Source organism: Lissotriton helveticus, chromosome 7 (genome assembly GCF_964261635.1).
Source record: "Lissotriton helveticus chromosome 7, aLisHel1.1, whole genome shotgun sequence".
Taxonomy (NCBI): domain Eukaryota; kingdom Metazoa; phylum Chordata; class Amphibia; order Caudata; family Salamandridae; genus Lissotriton; species Lissotriton helveticus.
The window spans coordinates 546,934,624-546,950,130 of record NC_136068.1 but is presented as its reverse complement, the minus strand read 5'-3'; positions in this window follow the sequence as shown (position 1 = coordinate 546,950,130).

Genomic DNA, 15,507 nt, shown 5'->3' with positions numbered 1-15,507 from the left:
GTTTTCAAATGTTTTATTTTTGAACGCCAGTTCACATTTGTAGGTAGATCATCAGTTTGAGATCTAAAATTAGCATGTTTAAAATGATTTTCATGCTTCCAGGGGCCCGGGAAGTGAATTAAATACCATTTGGAGGCATTTAATGTTCAAGCAAAAACAGGTGATTTTTGACAAAAGAGATAACACCCCCCCCATTACGTCATGCTTCAGAAAGGTGAAAAATGGTCAGTTTTCAAATGTTTTATTTTTGAACGTCACTTTACATTTGTAGGTAGATCATCAGTTTTGGAGCTAAAATTAGCATGTTTAAAGTGATTTTCATGCTTCCAGGGGCCCTAAACACAAGATTTGTGGAATGGTTAAAAGTGCATGAAAATGGCCAATTTACTCACTCTGAGGTCTCAAAAAGTGTTTCTTCACCCCGGGAAGTGAATTAAATACCATTTGGTGGCATTTAATGTTCAAGCAAAAACAGGTGATTTTTGACAAAAGAGATAACACCCCCCCATTACGTCATGCTTCAGAAAGGAGAAAAATGGTCCGTTTTCAAATGTTTTATTTTTGAACGTCAGTGCACATTTGTAGGTAGATCATCAGTTTTAGAGTTAAAATTAGCATGTTTAAAGTGATTTTCATGCTTCCAGGGGCCCGGGAAGTGAATTAAATACCATTTGGAGGCATTTAATGTTCAAGCAAAAACAGGTGATTTTTGACAAAAGAGATAACACCCCCCCATTACGTCATGCTTCAGAAAGGTGAAAAATGGTTCGTTTTCAAATGTTTTATTTTTGAACGCCAGTTCACATTTGTAGGTAGATCATCAGTTTTAGAGCTAAAATTAGCATGTTTAAAGTGATTTTCATGCTTCCAGGGGCCCGGGAAGTGAATTAAATACCATTTGGAGGCATTTAATGTTCAAGCAAAAACAGGTGATTATTGACAAAAGAGGTAACACCCCCCAATTACGTCATGCTTCAGAAAGGAGAAAAATGGTCAGTTTTCAAATGTTTTATTTTTGAACGTCAGTTCACATTTGTAGGTAGATCATCAGTTTTAGAGCTAAAATTAGCATTTTTAAAGTGATTTTCAGGCTTCCAGGGGCCTGGGAAGTGAATTAAATATCATTTGGAGGCATTTAATGTTCAAGCAAGAACAGGTGATTTTTGACAAAAGAGATAACACCCCCCCCATTACGTCATGCTTCAGAAAGGTGAAAAATGGTCCGTTTTCAAATGTTTTATTTTTGAACGCCAGTTCACATTTGTAGGTAGATCATCAGTTTGAGATCTAAAATTAGCATGTTTAAAATGATTTTCATGCTTCCAGGGGCCCGGGAAGTGAATTAAATACCATTTGGAGGCATTTAATGTTCAAGCAAAAACAGGTGATTTTTGACAAAAGAGATAACCCCCCCCATTACGTCATGCTTCAGAAAGGTGAAAAATGGTCAGTTTTCAAATGTTTTATTTTTGAACGTCAGTTCACATTTGTAGGTAGATCATCAGTTTTAGAGCTAAAATTAGCATGTTTAAAGTGATTTTCATGCTTCCAGGGCCCCGGGAAGTGAATTAAATACCTTTTGGAGGCATTTAATGTTCAAGCAAAAACAGGTGATTTTTGACAAAAGAGATAACAACCCCCCATTACGTCATGCTTCAGAAAGGTGAAAAATGGTCCGTTTTCAAATGTTTTATTTTTGAACGTCAGTTGACATTTGTAGGTAAATCATCAGTTTTAGAGCTACAATTAGCATGTTTAAAGTGATTTTCATGCTTCCAGGGGCCCGCGAAGTGAATTAAATACCATTTGGAGGCATTTAATGTTCATGCAAAAACAGGTGATTTTTGACAAAAGAGATAACACCCCCCCATTACGTCATGCTTCACAAAGGTGGAAAATGGTCCGTTTTCAAATGTTTTATTTTTGAACGCCAGTTCACATTTGTAGGTAGATCATCAGTTTGAGATCTAAAATTAGCATGTTTAAAGTGATTTTCATGCTTCCAGGGGCCCGGGAAGTGAATTAAATACCATTTGGAGGCATTTAATGTTCAAGCCAAAACAGGTGATTTTTGACAAAAGAGATAACACCCCCCCATTACGTCATGCTTCAGAAAGGTGAAAAATGGTCAGTTTTCAAATGTTTTATTTTTGAACATCAGTTCACATTTATAGGTAGATCATCAGTTTTAGAGCTAAAATTAGCATGTTTAAAGTGATTTTCATGCTTCCACGGGCCCTAAACACAAGATTTGTGGAATGGTTAAAAGTGCATGAAAATGGCCAATTTACTCACTCTGAGGTCTCAAAAAGTGTTTCTTCACCCCGGGAAGTGAATGAAATACCATTTGGAGGCATTTTATGTTCAAGCAAAAACAGGTGATTTTTGACAAAAGAGATAACACTCCCCATTACGTCATGCTTCAGAAAGGTGAAAAATGGTCCGATTTCAAATGTTTTATTTTTGAACGCCAGTTCACATTTGTAGGTAGATCATCAGTTTTAGAGCTAAAATTAGCATGTTTAAAGTGATTTTCATGCTTCCAGGGGCCGGGGAAGTGAATTAAATACCATTTGGAGGCATTTAATGTTCAAGCAAAAACAGGTGATTTTTGACAAAAGAGATGACACCCCCCATTACGTCATGCTTCAGAAAGGTGAAAAATGGTCCGTTTTCAAATGTTTTATTTTTGAACGTCAGTTCACATTTGTAGGTAGATCATCAGTTTTAGAGCTAAAATTAGCATGTTTAAAGTGATGTTCAGGCATCCAGGGCCCGGGAAGTGAATTAAATACCATTTGGAGGCATTTAATGTTCAACCAAAAACAGGTGATTTTTTACAAAAGAGATAACACCCTCCCATTACGTCATGCTTCAGAAAGGTGAAAAATGGTCCGTTTTCAAATGTTTTATTTTTGAACGTCAGTTCACATTTGTAGGTAGATCATCAGTTTTGGAGCTAAAATTAGCATGTTTAAAGTGATTTTCATGCTTCCAGGGGCCCTAAACACAAGATTTGTGGAATGGTTAAAAGTGCATGAAAATGGCCAATTTACTCACTCTGAGGTCTCAACAAGTGTTCCTTCGCCCCGGGAAGTGAATTAAATACCATTTGGAGGCATTTAATGTTCAAGCAAAAACAGGTGATTTTTGACAAAAGAGATAACACCCCCCCCCCCATTACGTCATGCTTTAGAAAGGTGAAAAATGGTCCGTTTTCAAATGTTTTAATTTGAACGCCAGTTCACATTTGTAGGTAGATCATCAGTTTTAGAGCTAAAATTAGCATGTTCAAAGTGATTTTCATGCTTCCAGGGGCCCGGGAAGTGAATTAAATACCATTTGGAGGTATTTAATGTTCAAGCAAAAACAGGTGATTTTTGACAAAAGAGATAACACCCCCCCATTACGTAATGCTTCAGAAAGGAGAAAAATGGTCCGTTTTCAAATGTTTTATTTTTGAACGTCAGTTCACATTTGTAGGTAGATCATCAGTTTTAGAGTTAAAATTAGCATGTTTAAAGTGATTTTCATGCTTCCAGGGGCCCGGGAAGTGAATTAAATACCATTTGGAGGCATTTAAGGTTCAAGCAAAAACAGGTGATTTTTGACAAACAAGATAACACCCCCCCATTACGTCATGCTTCAGAAAGGAGAAAAATGGTCCGTTTTCAAATGTTTTATTTTTGAACGTCAGTTCACATTTGTAGGTAGATCATCAGTTTTAGAGCTAAAATTAGCATGTTTAAAGTGATTTTCATGCTCCCAGGGGCCCGGGAAGTGAATTAAATACCATTTGGAGGCATTTAATGTTCAAGCAAAAACAGGTGATTTTTGACAAAAGAGATAACACCCCCCATTACGGCATGCTTCCGAAAGGTGAAAAATGGTCCGTTTTCAAATGTTTTATTTTTGAACGTCAGTTCACATTTGTAGGTAGATCATCAGTTTTAGAGCTAACATTTGCATGTTTAAAGTGATTTTCATGCTTCCAGGGGCCCGGGAAGTGAATTAAATACCATTTGGAGGCATTTAATGTTCAAGCAAAAACAGGTGATTTTTGACAAAAGAGATAACACCCCCCCCATTACGTCATGCTTCAGAAAGGTGAAAAATGGTCCGTTTTCAAATGTTTTATTTTTGAACGCCAGTTCACATTTGTAGGTAGATCATCAGTTTGAGATCTAAAATGAGCATGTTTAAAGTGATTTTCATGCTTCCAGGGGCCCGGGAAGTGAATTAAATACCATTTGGAGGCATTTAATGTTCAAGCAAAAACAGGTGATTTTTGACAAAAGAGATAACACCCCCCCATTACGTCATGCTTCATAAAGGAGAAAAATGGTCCGTTTTCAAATGTTTTATTTTTGAACGTCAGTTCACATTTGTAGGTAGATCATCAGTTTTAGAGCTAAAATTAGCATGTTCAAAGTGATTTTCATGCTTCCAGGGGCCCGGGAAGTGAATTAAATACCATTTGGAGGCATTTAATGTTCAAGCAAAAACAGGTGATTTTTGACAAAAGAGATAACACCCCCCCATTACGTCATGCTTCAGAAAGGAGAAAAATGGTCCGTTTTCAAATGTTTTATTTTTGAACGTCAGTTCACATTTGTAGGTAGATCATCAGTTTTAGAGTTAAAATTAGCATGTTTAAAGTGATGTTCATGCTTCCAGGGGCCCGGGAAGTGAATTAAATACCATTTGGAGGCATTTAAGGTTCAAGCAAAAACAGGTGATTTTTGACAAACGAGATAACACCCCCCCATTACGTCATGCTTCAGAAAGGAGAAAAATGGTCCGTTTTCAAATGTTTTATTTTTGAACGTCAGTTCACATTTGTAGGTAGATCATCAGTTTTAGAGCTAAAATTAGCATGTTTAAAGTGATTTTCAGGCTTCCAGGGGCCTGGGAAGTGAATTAAATATCATTTGGAGGCATTTAATGTTCAAGCAAAAACAGGTGATTTTTGACAAAAGAGATAACACCCCCCATTACGTCATGCTTCAGAAAGGTGAAAAATGGTCCGTTTTCAAATGTTTTATTTTTGAACGTCAGTTCACATTTGTAGGTAGATCATCAGTTTTAGAGCTAAAATTAGCATTTTTAAAGTGATTTTCATGCTTCCAGGGGCCCGGGAAGTGAATTAAATACCATTTGGAGGCATTTAATGTTCAAGCAAAAACAGTTGATTTTTGACAAAAGAGATAACACCCCCCCCATTACGTCATGCTTCAGAAAGGTGAAAAATGGTCCGTTTTCAAATGTTTTATTTTTGAACGCCAGTTCACATTTGTAGGTAGATCATCAGTTTGAGATCTAAAATGAGCATGTTTAAAATGATTTTCATGCTTCCAGGGGCCCGGGAAGTAAATTAAATATCATTTGGAGGCATTTAATGTTCAAGCAAAAACAGGTGATTGTTGACAAAAGAGATAACACCCCCCCATTACGTCATGCTTCAGAAAGGTGAAAAATTGTCCATTTTCAAATGTTTTATTTTTTAACGCCATTTCACATTTGTAGGTAGATCATCAGTTTTAGAGCTAAAATTAGCATGTTTAAAGTGATTTTCAAGCTTCCAGGGGCCCGGGAAGTGAATTAAATACCATTTGGAGGCATTTAAGGTTCAAGCAAAAACAGGTGATTTTTGACAAACGAGATAACACCCCCCCATTACGTCATGCTTCAGAAAGGAGAAAAATGGTCCGTTTTCAAATGTTTTATTTTTGAACATCAGTTCACATTTGTAGGTAGATCATCAGTTTGAGATCTAAAATGAGCATGTTTAAAGTGATTTTCATGCTTCCAGGGGCCCGGGAAGTGAATTAAATACCATTTGGAGGCATTTAATGTTCAAGCAAAAACAGGTGATTTTTGACAAAAGAGATAACACCCCCCCATTACGTCATGCTTCAGAAAGGAGAAAAATGGTCCGTTTTCAAATGTTTTATTTTTGAACGTCAGTTCACATTTGTAGGTAGATCATCAGTTTTAGAGTTAAAATTAGCATGTTTAAAGTGATTTTCATGCTTCCAGGGGCCCGGGAAGTGAATTAAATACCATTTGGAGGCATTTAAGGTTCAAGCAAAAACAGGTGATTTTTGACAAACGAGATAACACCCCCCCATTACGTCATGCTTCAGAAAGGAGAAAAATGGTCCGTTTTCAAATGTTTTATTTTTGAACGTCAGTTCACATTTGTAGGTAGATCATCAGTTTTAGAGCTAAAATTTGCATGTTTAAAGTGATTTTCAGGCTTCCAGGGGCCTGGGAAGTGAATTAAATATCATTTGGAGGCATTTAATGTTCAAGCAAAAACAGGTGATTTTTGACAAAAGAGATGACACCCCCCATTACGTCATGCTTCAGAAAGGTGAAAAATGGTCCGTTTTCAAATGTTTTATTTTTGAACGTCAGTTCACATTTGTAGGTAGATCATCAGTTTTAGAGCTAAAATTAGCATGTTTAAAGTGATGTTCAGGCATCCAGGGCCCGGGAAGTGAATTAAATACCATTTGGAGGCATTTAATGTTCAACCAAAAACAGGTGATTTTTTACAAAAGAGATAACACCCTCCCATTACGTCATGCTTCAGAAAGGTGAAAAATGGTCCGTTTTCAAATGTTTTATTTTTGAACGTCAGTTCACATTTGTAGGTAGATCATCAGTTTTGGAGCTAAAATTAGCATGTTTAAAGTGATTTTCATGCTTCCAGGGGCCCTAAACACAAGATTTGTGGAATGGTTAAAAGTGCATGAAAATGGCCAATTTACTCACTCTGAGGTCTCAACAAGTGTTTCTTCGCCCCGGGAAGTGAATTAAATACCATTTGGAGGCATTTAATGTTCAAGCAAAAACAGGTGATTTTTGACAAAAGAGATAACACCCCCCATTACGTCTTGCTTCAGAAAGGTGAAAAATGGTCCGTTTTCAAATGTTTTATTTTTGAATGTCAGTGGACATTTGTAGGTAGATCATCAGTTTTAGAGTTAAAATAAGCATGTTTAAAGTGATTTTCATGCTTCCAGGGGCCCGGGAAGTGAATTAAATACCATTTGGAGGCATTTAATGTTCAAGCAAAAACAGGTGATTTTTGACAAAAGAGATAACACCCCCCCCCCATTACGTCATGCTTTAGAAAGGTGAAAAATGGTCCGTTTTCAAATGTTTTAATTTGAACGCCAGTTCACATTTGTAGGTAGATCATCAATTTTAGAGCTAAAATTAGCATGTTCAAAGTGATTTTCATGCTTCCAGGGGCCCGGGAAGTGAATTAAATACCATTTGGAGGTATTTAATGTTCAAGCAAAAACAGGTGATTTTTGACAAAAGAGATAACACCCCCCCATTACGTAATGCTTCAGAAAGGAGAAAAATGGTCCGTTTTCAAATGTTTTATTTTTGAACGTCAGTTCACATTTGTAGGTAGATCATCAGTTTTAGAGTTAAAATTAGCATGTTTAAAGTGATTTTCATGCTTCCAGGGGCCCGGGAAGTGAATTAAATACCATTTGGAGGCATTTAAGGTTCAAGCAAAAACAGGTGATTTTTGACAAACAAGATAACACCCCCCCATTACGTCATGCTTCAGAAAGGAGAAAAATGGTCCGTTTTCAAATGTTTTATTTTTGAACGTCAGTTCACATTTGTAGGTAGATCATCAGTTTTAGAGCTAAAATTAGCATGTTTAAAGTGATTTTCATGCTCCCAGGGGCCCGGGAAGTGAATTAAATACCATTTGGAGGCATTTAATGTTCAAGCAAAAACAGGTGATTTTTGACAAAAGAGATAACACCCCCCATTACGGCATGCTTCCGAAAGGTGAAAAATGGTCCGTTTTCAAATGTTTTATTTTTGAACGTCAGTTCACATTTGTAGGTAGATCATCAGTTTTAGAGCTAAAATTTGCATGTTTAAAGTGATTTTCATGCTTCCAGGGGCCCGGGAAGTGAATTAAATACCATTTGGAGGCATTTAATGTTCAAGCAAAAACAGGTGATTTTTGACAAAAGAGATAACACCCCCCCCATTACGTCATGCTTCAGAAAGGTGAAAAATTGTCAGTTTTCAAATGTTTTATTTTTGAACGCCAGTTCACATTTGTAGGTAGATCATCAGTTTGAGATCTAAAATGAGCATGTTTAAAGTGATTTTCATGCTTCCAGGGGCCCGGGAAGTGAATTAAATACCATTTGGAGGCATTTAATGTTCAAGCAAAAACAGGTGATTTTTGACAAAAGAGATAACACCCCCCCATTACGTCATGCTTCATAAAGGAGAAAAATGGTCCGTTTTCAAATGTTTTATTTTTGAACGTCAGTTCACATTTGTAGGTAGATCATCAGTTTTAGAGCTAAAATTAGCATGTTCAAAGTGATTTTCATGCTTCCAGGGGCCCGGGAAGTGAATTAAATACCATTTGGAGGCATTTAATGTTCAAGCAAAAACAGGTGATTTTTGACAAAAGAGATAACACCCCCCCATTACGTCATGCTTCAGAAAGGAGAAAAATGGTCCGTTTTCAAATGTTTTATTTTTGAACGTCAGTTCACATTTGTAGGTAGATCATCAGTTTTAGAGTTAAAATTAGCATGTTTAAAGTGATGTTCATGCTTCCAGGGGCCCGGGAAGTGAATTAAATACCATTTGGAGGCATTTAAGGTTCAAGCAAAAACAGGTGATTTTTGACAAACGAGATAACACCCCCCCATTACGTCATGCTTCAGAAAGGAGAAAAATGGTCCGTTTTCAAATGTTTTATTTTTGAACGTCAGTTCACATTTGTAGGTAGATCATCAGTTTTAGAGCTAAAATTAGCATGTTTAAAGTGATTTTCATGCTTCCAGGGGCCCGGGAAGTGAATTAAATACCATTTGGAGGCATTTAATGTTCAAGCAAAAACAGGTGATTTTTGACAAAAGAGATAACACCCCCCCATTACGGCATGCTTCCGAAAGGTGAAAAATGGTCCGTTTTCAAATGTTTTATTTTTGAACATCAGTTCACATTTGTAGGTAGATCATCAGTTTTAGAGCTAAAATGTGCATGTTTAAAGTGATTTTCAGGCTTCCAGGGGCCTGGGAAGTGAATTAAATATCATTTGGAGGCATTTAATGTTCAAGCAAAAACAGGTGATTTTTGACAAAAGAGATAACACCCCCCATTACGTCATGCTTCAGAAAGGTGAAAAATGGTCCGTTTTCAAATGTTTTATTTTTGAACGTCAGTTCACATTTGTAGGTAGATCATCAGTTTTAGAGCTAAAATTAGCATTTTTAAAGTGATTTTCATGCTTCCAGGGGCCCGGGAAGTGAATTAAATACCATTTGGAGGCATTTAATGTTCAAGCAAAAACAGTTGATTTTTGACCAAAGAGATAACACCCCCCCCATTACGTCATGCTTCAGAAAGGTGAAAAATGGTCCGTTTTCAAATGTTTTATTTTTGAACGCCAGTTCACTTTTGTAGGTAGATCATCAGTTTGAGATCTAAAATGAGCATGTTTAAAATGATTTTCATGCTTCCAGGGGCCCGGGAAGTAAATTAAATATCATTTGGAGGCTTTTAATGTTCAAGCAAAAACAGGTGATTGTTGACAAAAGAGATAACACCCCCCCATTACGTCATGCTTCAGAAAGGTGAAAAATTGTCCATTTTCAAATGTTTTATTTTTGAACGCCATTTCACATTTGTAGGTAGATCATCAGTTTTAGAGCTAAAATTAGCATGTTTAAAGTGATTTTCAAGCTTCCAGGGGCCCGGGAAGTGAATTAAATACCATTTGGAGGCATTTAAGGTTCAAGCAAAAACAGGTGATTTTTGACAAACGAGATAACACCCCCCCATTACGTCATGCTTCAGAAAGGAGAAAAATGGTCCGTTTTCAAATGTTTTATTTTTGAACATCAGTTCACATTTGTAGGTAGATCATCAGTTTGAGATCTAAAATGAGCATGTTTAAAGTGATTTTCATGCTTCCAGGGGCCCGGGAAGTGAATTAAATACCATTTGGAGGCATTTAATGTTCAAGCAAAAACAGGTGATTTTTGACAAAAGAGATAACACCCCCCCATTACGTCATGCTTCAGAAAGGAGAAAAATGGTCCGTTTTCAAATGTTTTATTTTTGAACGTCAGTTCACATTTGTAGGTAGATCATCAGTTTTAGAGTTAAAATTAGCATGTTTAAAGTGATTTTCATGCTTCCAGGGGCCCGGGAAGTGAATTAAATACCATTTGGAGGCATTTAAGGTTCAAGCAAAAACAGGTGATTTTTGACAAACGAGATAACACCCCCCCATTACGTCATGCTTCAGAAAGGAGAAAAATGGTCCGTTTTCAAATGTTTTATTTTTGAACGTCAGTTCACATTTGTAGGTAGATCATCAGTTTTAGAGCTAAAATTTGCATGTTTAAAGTGATTTTCAGGCTTCCAGGGGCCTGGGAAGTGAATTAAATATCATTTGGAGGCATTTAATGTTCAAGCAAAAACAGGTGATTTTTGACAAAAGAGATAACACCCCCCATTACGTCATGCTTCAGAAAGGTGAAAAATGGTCCGTTTTCAAATGTTTTATTTTTGAACGCCAGTTCACATTTGTAGGTAGATCATCAGTTTTAGAGCTAAAATTAGCATGTTTAAATGATTTTCAAGCTTCCAGGGGCCCGGGAAGTGAATTAAATTCCATTTGGAGGCATTTAATGTTCAAGCAAAAACAGGTGATTTTTGACAAAAGAGATAACACCCCCCATTATGTCATGCTTCAGAAAGGTGAAAAATGGTCCGTTTTCAAATGTTTTATTTTTGAACGTCAGTTGACATTTGTAGGTAGATCATCAGTTTTAGAGCTAAAATTAGCATTTTTAAAGTGATTTTCATGCTTCCAGGGGCCCGGGAAGTGAACTAAATACCATTTGGAGGCATTTAATGTTCAAGCAAAAACTTGTGATTTTTGACAAAAGAGATAACACCCCCCCATTACGTCATGCTTCAGAAAGGAGAAAAATGGTCCGTTTTCAAATGTTTTATTTTTGAACGTCAGTTCACATTTGTAGGTAGATCATCAGTTTTAGAGTTAAAATTAGCATGTTTAAAGTGATTTTCATGCTTCCAGGGGCCCGGGAAGTGAATTAAATACCATTTGGAGGCATTTAAGGTTCAAGCAAAAACAGGTGATTTTTGACAAACGAGATAACACCCCCCATTACGTCATGCTTCAGAAAGGTGAAAAATGGTCCGTTTTCAAATGTTTTATTTTTGAACATCAGTTCACATTTGTAGGTAGATCATCAGTTTTAGAGCTAAAATTTGCATGTTTAAAGTGATTTTCAGGCTTCCAGGGGCCTGGGAAGTGAATTAAATATCATTTGGAGGCATTTAATGTTCAAGCAAAAACAGGTGATTTTTGACAAAAGAGATAACACCCCCCATTACGTCATGCTTCAGAAAGGTGAAAAATGGTCCGTTTTCAAATGTTTTATTTTTGAACGTCAGTTCACATTTGTAGGTAGATCATCAGTTTTAGAGCTAAAATTAGCATTTTTAAAGTGATTTTCATGCTTCCAGGGGCCCGGGAAGTGAATTAAATACCATTTGGAGGCATTTAATGTTCAAGCAAAAACAGGTGATTTTTGACAAAAGAGATAACACCCCCCCATTACGTCATGCTTCAGAAAGGTGAAAAATGGTCCGTTTTCAAATGTTTTATTTTTGAACGCCAGTTCACATTTGTAGGTAGATCATCAGTTTGAGATCTAAAATGAGCATGTTTAAAGTGATTTTCATGCTTCCAGGGGCCCGGGAAGTGAATTAAATACCATTTGGAGGCATTTAATGTTCAAGCAAAAACAGGTGATTTTTGACAAAAGAGATAACACCCCCCCATTACGTCATGCTTCAGAAAGGAGAAAAATGGTCCGTTTTCAAATGTTTTATTTTTGAACATCAGTTCACATTTGTAGGTAGATCATCAGTTTTAGAGTTAAAATTAGCATGTTTAAAGTGATTTTCATGCTTCCAGGGGCCCGGGAAGTGAATTAAATACCATTTGGAGGCATTTAAGGTTCAAGCAAAAACAGGTGATTTTTGACAAACGAGATAACACCCCCCCATTACGTCATGCTTCAGAAAGGAGAAAAATGGTCCGTTTTCAAATGTTTTATTTTTGAACGTCAGTTCACATTTGTAGGTAGATCATCAGTTTTAGAGCTAAAATTTGCATGTTTAAAGTGATTTTCAGGCTTCCAGGGGCCTGGGAAGTGAATTAAATATCATTTGGAGGCATTTAATGTTCAAGCAAAAACAGGTGATTTTTGACAAAAGAGATAACACCCCCCATTACGTCATGCTTCAGAAAGGTGAAAAATGGTCCGTTTTCAAATGTTTTATTTTTGAACGTCAGTTCACATTTGTAGGTAGATCATCAGTTTTAGAGCTAAAATTAGCATTTTTAAAGTGATTTTCATGCTTCCAGGGGCCCGGGAAGTGAATTAAATACCATTTGGAGGCATTTAATGTTGAAGCAAAAACAGGTGATTTTTGACAAAAGAGATAACACCCCCCCATTACGTCATGCTTCAGAAAGGTGAAAAATGGTCCGTTTTCAAATGTTTTATTTTTGAACGCCAGTTCACATTTGTAGGTAGATCATCAGTTTGAGATCTAAAATGAGCATGTTTAAAGTGATTTTCATGCTTCCAGGGGCCCGGGAAGTGAATTAAATACCATTTGGAGGCATTTAATGTTCAAGCAAAAACAGGTGAATTTTGACAAAAGAGATAACACCCCCCCATTACGTCATGCTTCATAAAGGAGAAAAATGGTCCGTTTTCAAATGTTTTATTTTTGAACGTCAGTTCACATTTGTAGGTAGATCATCAGTTTTAGAGCTAAAATTAGCATGTTCAAAGTGATTTTCATGCTTCCAGGGGCCCGGGAAGTGAATTAAATACCATTTGGAGGCATTTAATGTTCAAGCAAAAACAGGTGATTTTTGACAAAAGAGATAACACCCCCCCATTACGTAATGCTTCAGAAAGGAGAAAAATGGTCCGTTTTCAAATGTTTTATTTTTGAACGTCAGTTCACATTTGTAGGTAGATCATCAGTTTTAGAGTTAAAATTAGCATGTTTAAAGTGATTTTCATGCTTCCAGGGGCCCGGGAAGTGAATTAAATACCATTTGGAGGCATTTAAGGTTCAAGCAAAAACAGGTGATTTTTGACAAACGAGATAACACCCCCCCATTACGTCATGCTTCAGAAAGGAGAAAAATGGTCCGTTTTCAAATGTTTTATTTTTGAACGTCAGTTCACATTTGTAGGTAGATCATCAGTTTTAGAGCTAAAATTAGCATGTTTAAAGTGATTTTCATGCTTCCAGGGGCCCGGGAAGTGAATTAAATACCATTTGGAGGCATTTAATGTTCAAGCAAAAACAGGTGATTTTTGACAAAAGAGATAACACCCCCCCATTACGTCATGCTTCAGAAAGGTGAAAAATTGTCCATTTTCAAATGTTTTATTTTTGAACGCCAGTTCACATTTGTAGGTAGATCATCAGTTTTAGAGCTAAAATTAGCATGTTTAAAGTGATTTTCAAGCTTCCAGGGGCCCGGGAAGTGAATTAAATTCCATTTGGAGGCATTTAATGTTCAAGCAAAAACAGGTGATTTTTGACAAAAGAGATAACACCCCCCATTATGTCATGCTTCAGAAAGGTGAAAAATGGTCCATTTTCAAATGTTTTATTTTTGAACGTCAGTTGACATTTGTAGGTAGATCATCAGTTTTAGAGCTAAAATTAGCATTTTTAAAGTGATTTTCATGCTTCCAGGGGCCCTGGAAGTGAACTAATTACCATTTGGAGGCATTTAATGTTCAAGCAAAAACTTGTGATTTTTGACAAAAGAGATAACACCGCCCCATTACGTCATGCTTCAGAAAGGTGAAAAATTGTCCATTTTCAAATGTTTTATTTTTGAACGCCAGTTCACATTTGTAGGTAGATCATCAGTTTTAGAGCTAAAATTAGCATTTTTAAAGTGATTTTCATGCTTCCAGGGGCCCGGGAAGTGAATTAAATACAATTTGGAGGCATTTAATGTTCAAGCAAAAACAGGTGATTTTTGACAAAAGAGATAACACCCCCCCATTACGTCATGCTTCAGAAAGGTGGAAAATGGTCCGTTTTCAAATGTTTTATTTTTGAACGCCAGTTCACATTTGTAGGTAGATCATCAGTTTGAGATCTAAAATTAGAATGTTTAAAGTGATTTTCATGCTTCCAGGGGCCCGGGAAGTGAATTAAATACCATTTGGAGGCATTTAATGTTCAAGCCAAAACAGGTGATTTTTGACAAAAGAGATAACACCCCCCCCATTACGTCATGCTTCAGAAAGGTGAAAAATGGTCCGTTTTCAAATGTTTTATTTTTGAACGTCAGTTCACATTTATAGGTAGATCATCAGTTTTAGAGCTAAAATTAGCATGTTTAAAGTGATTTTCATGCTTCCAGGGGCCCGGGAAGTGAATTAAATACCATTTGGAGGCATTTAATGTTCAAGCAAAAACAGGTGATTTTTGACAAAAGAGATAACACCCCCCCATTACGTCATGCTTCAGAAAGGAGAAAAATGGTCCGTTTTCAAATGTTTTATTTTTGAACGTCAGTTCATATTTGTAGGTAGATCATCAGTTTTAGAGTTAAAATTAGCATGTTTAAAGTGATTTTCATGCTTCCAGGGGCCCGGGAAGTGAATTAAATACCATTTGGAGGCATTTAAGGTTCAAGCAAAAACAGGTGATTTTTGACAAACGAGATAACACCCCCCCATTACGTCATGCTTCAGAAAGGAGAAAAATGGTCCGTTTTCAAATGTTTTATTTTTGAACGTCAGTTCACATTTGTAGGTAGATCATCAGTTTTAGAGCTAAAATTTGCATGTTTAAAGTGATTTTCAGGCTTCCAGGGGCCTGGGAAGTGAATTAAATATCATTTGGAGGCATTTAATGTTCAAGCAAAAACAGGCGATTTTTGACAAAAGAGATAACACCCCCCATTACGTCATGCTTCAGAAAGGTGAAAAATGGTCCGTTTTCAAATGTTTTATTTTTGAACGTCAGTTCACATTTGTAGGTAGATCATCAGTTTTAGAGCTAAAATTAGCATTTTTAAAGTGATTTTCATGCTTCCAGGGGCCCGGGAAGTGAATTAAATACCATTTGGAGGCATTTAATGTTCAAGCAAAAACAGGTGATTTTTGACAAAAGAGATAACACCCCCCCCATTACGTCATGCTTCAGAAAGGTGAAAAATGGTCCGTTTTCAAATGTTTTATTTTTGAACGCCAGTTCACATTTGTAGGTAGATCATCAGTTTGAGATCTAAAATGAGCATGTTTAAAGTGATTTTCATGCTTCCAGGGGCCCGGGAAGTGAATTAAATACAATTTGGAGGCATTTAATGTTCAAGCAAAAACAGGTGATTTTTGACAAAAGAGATAA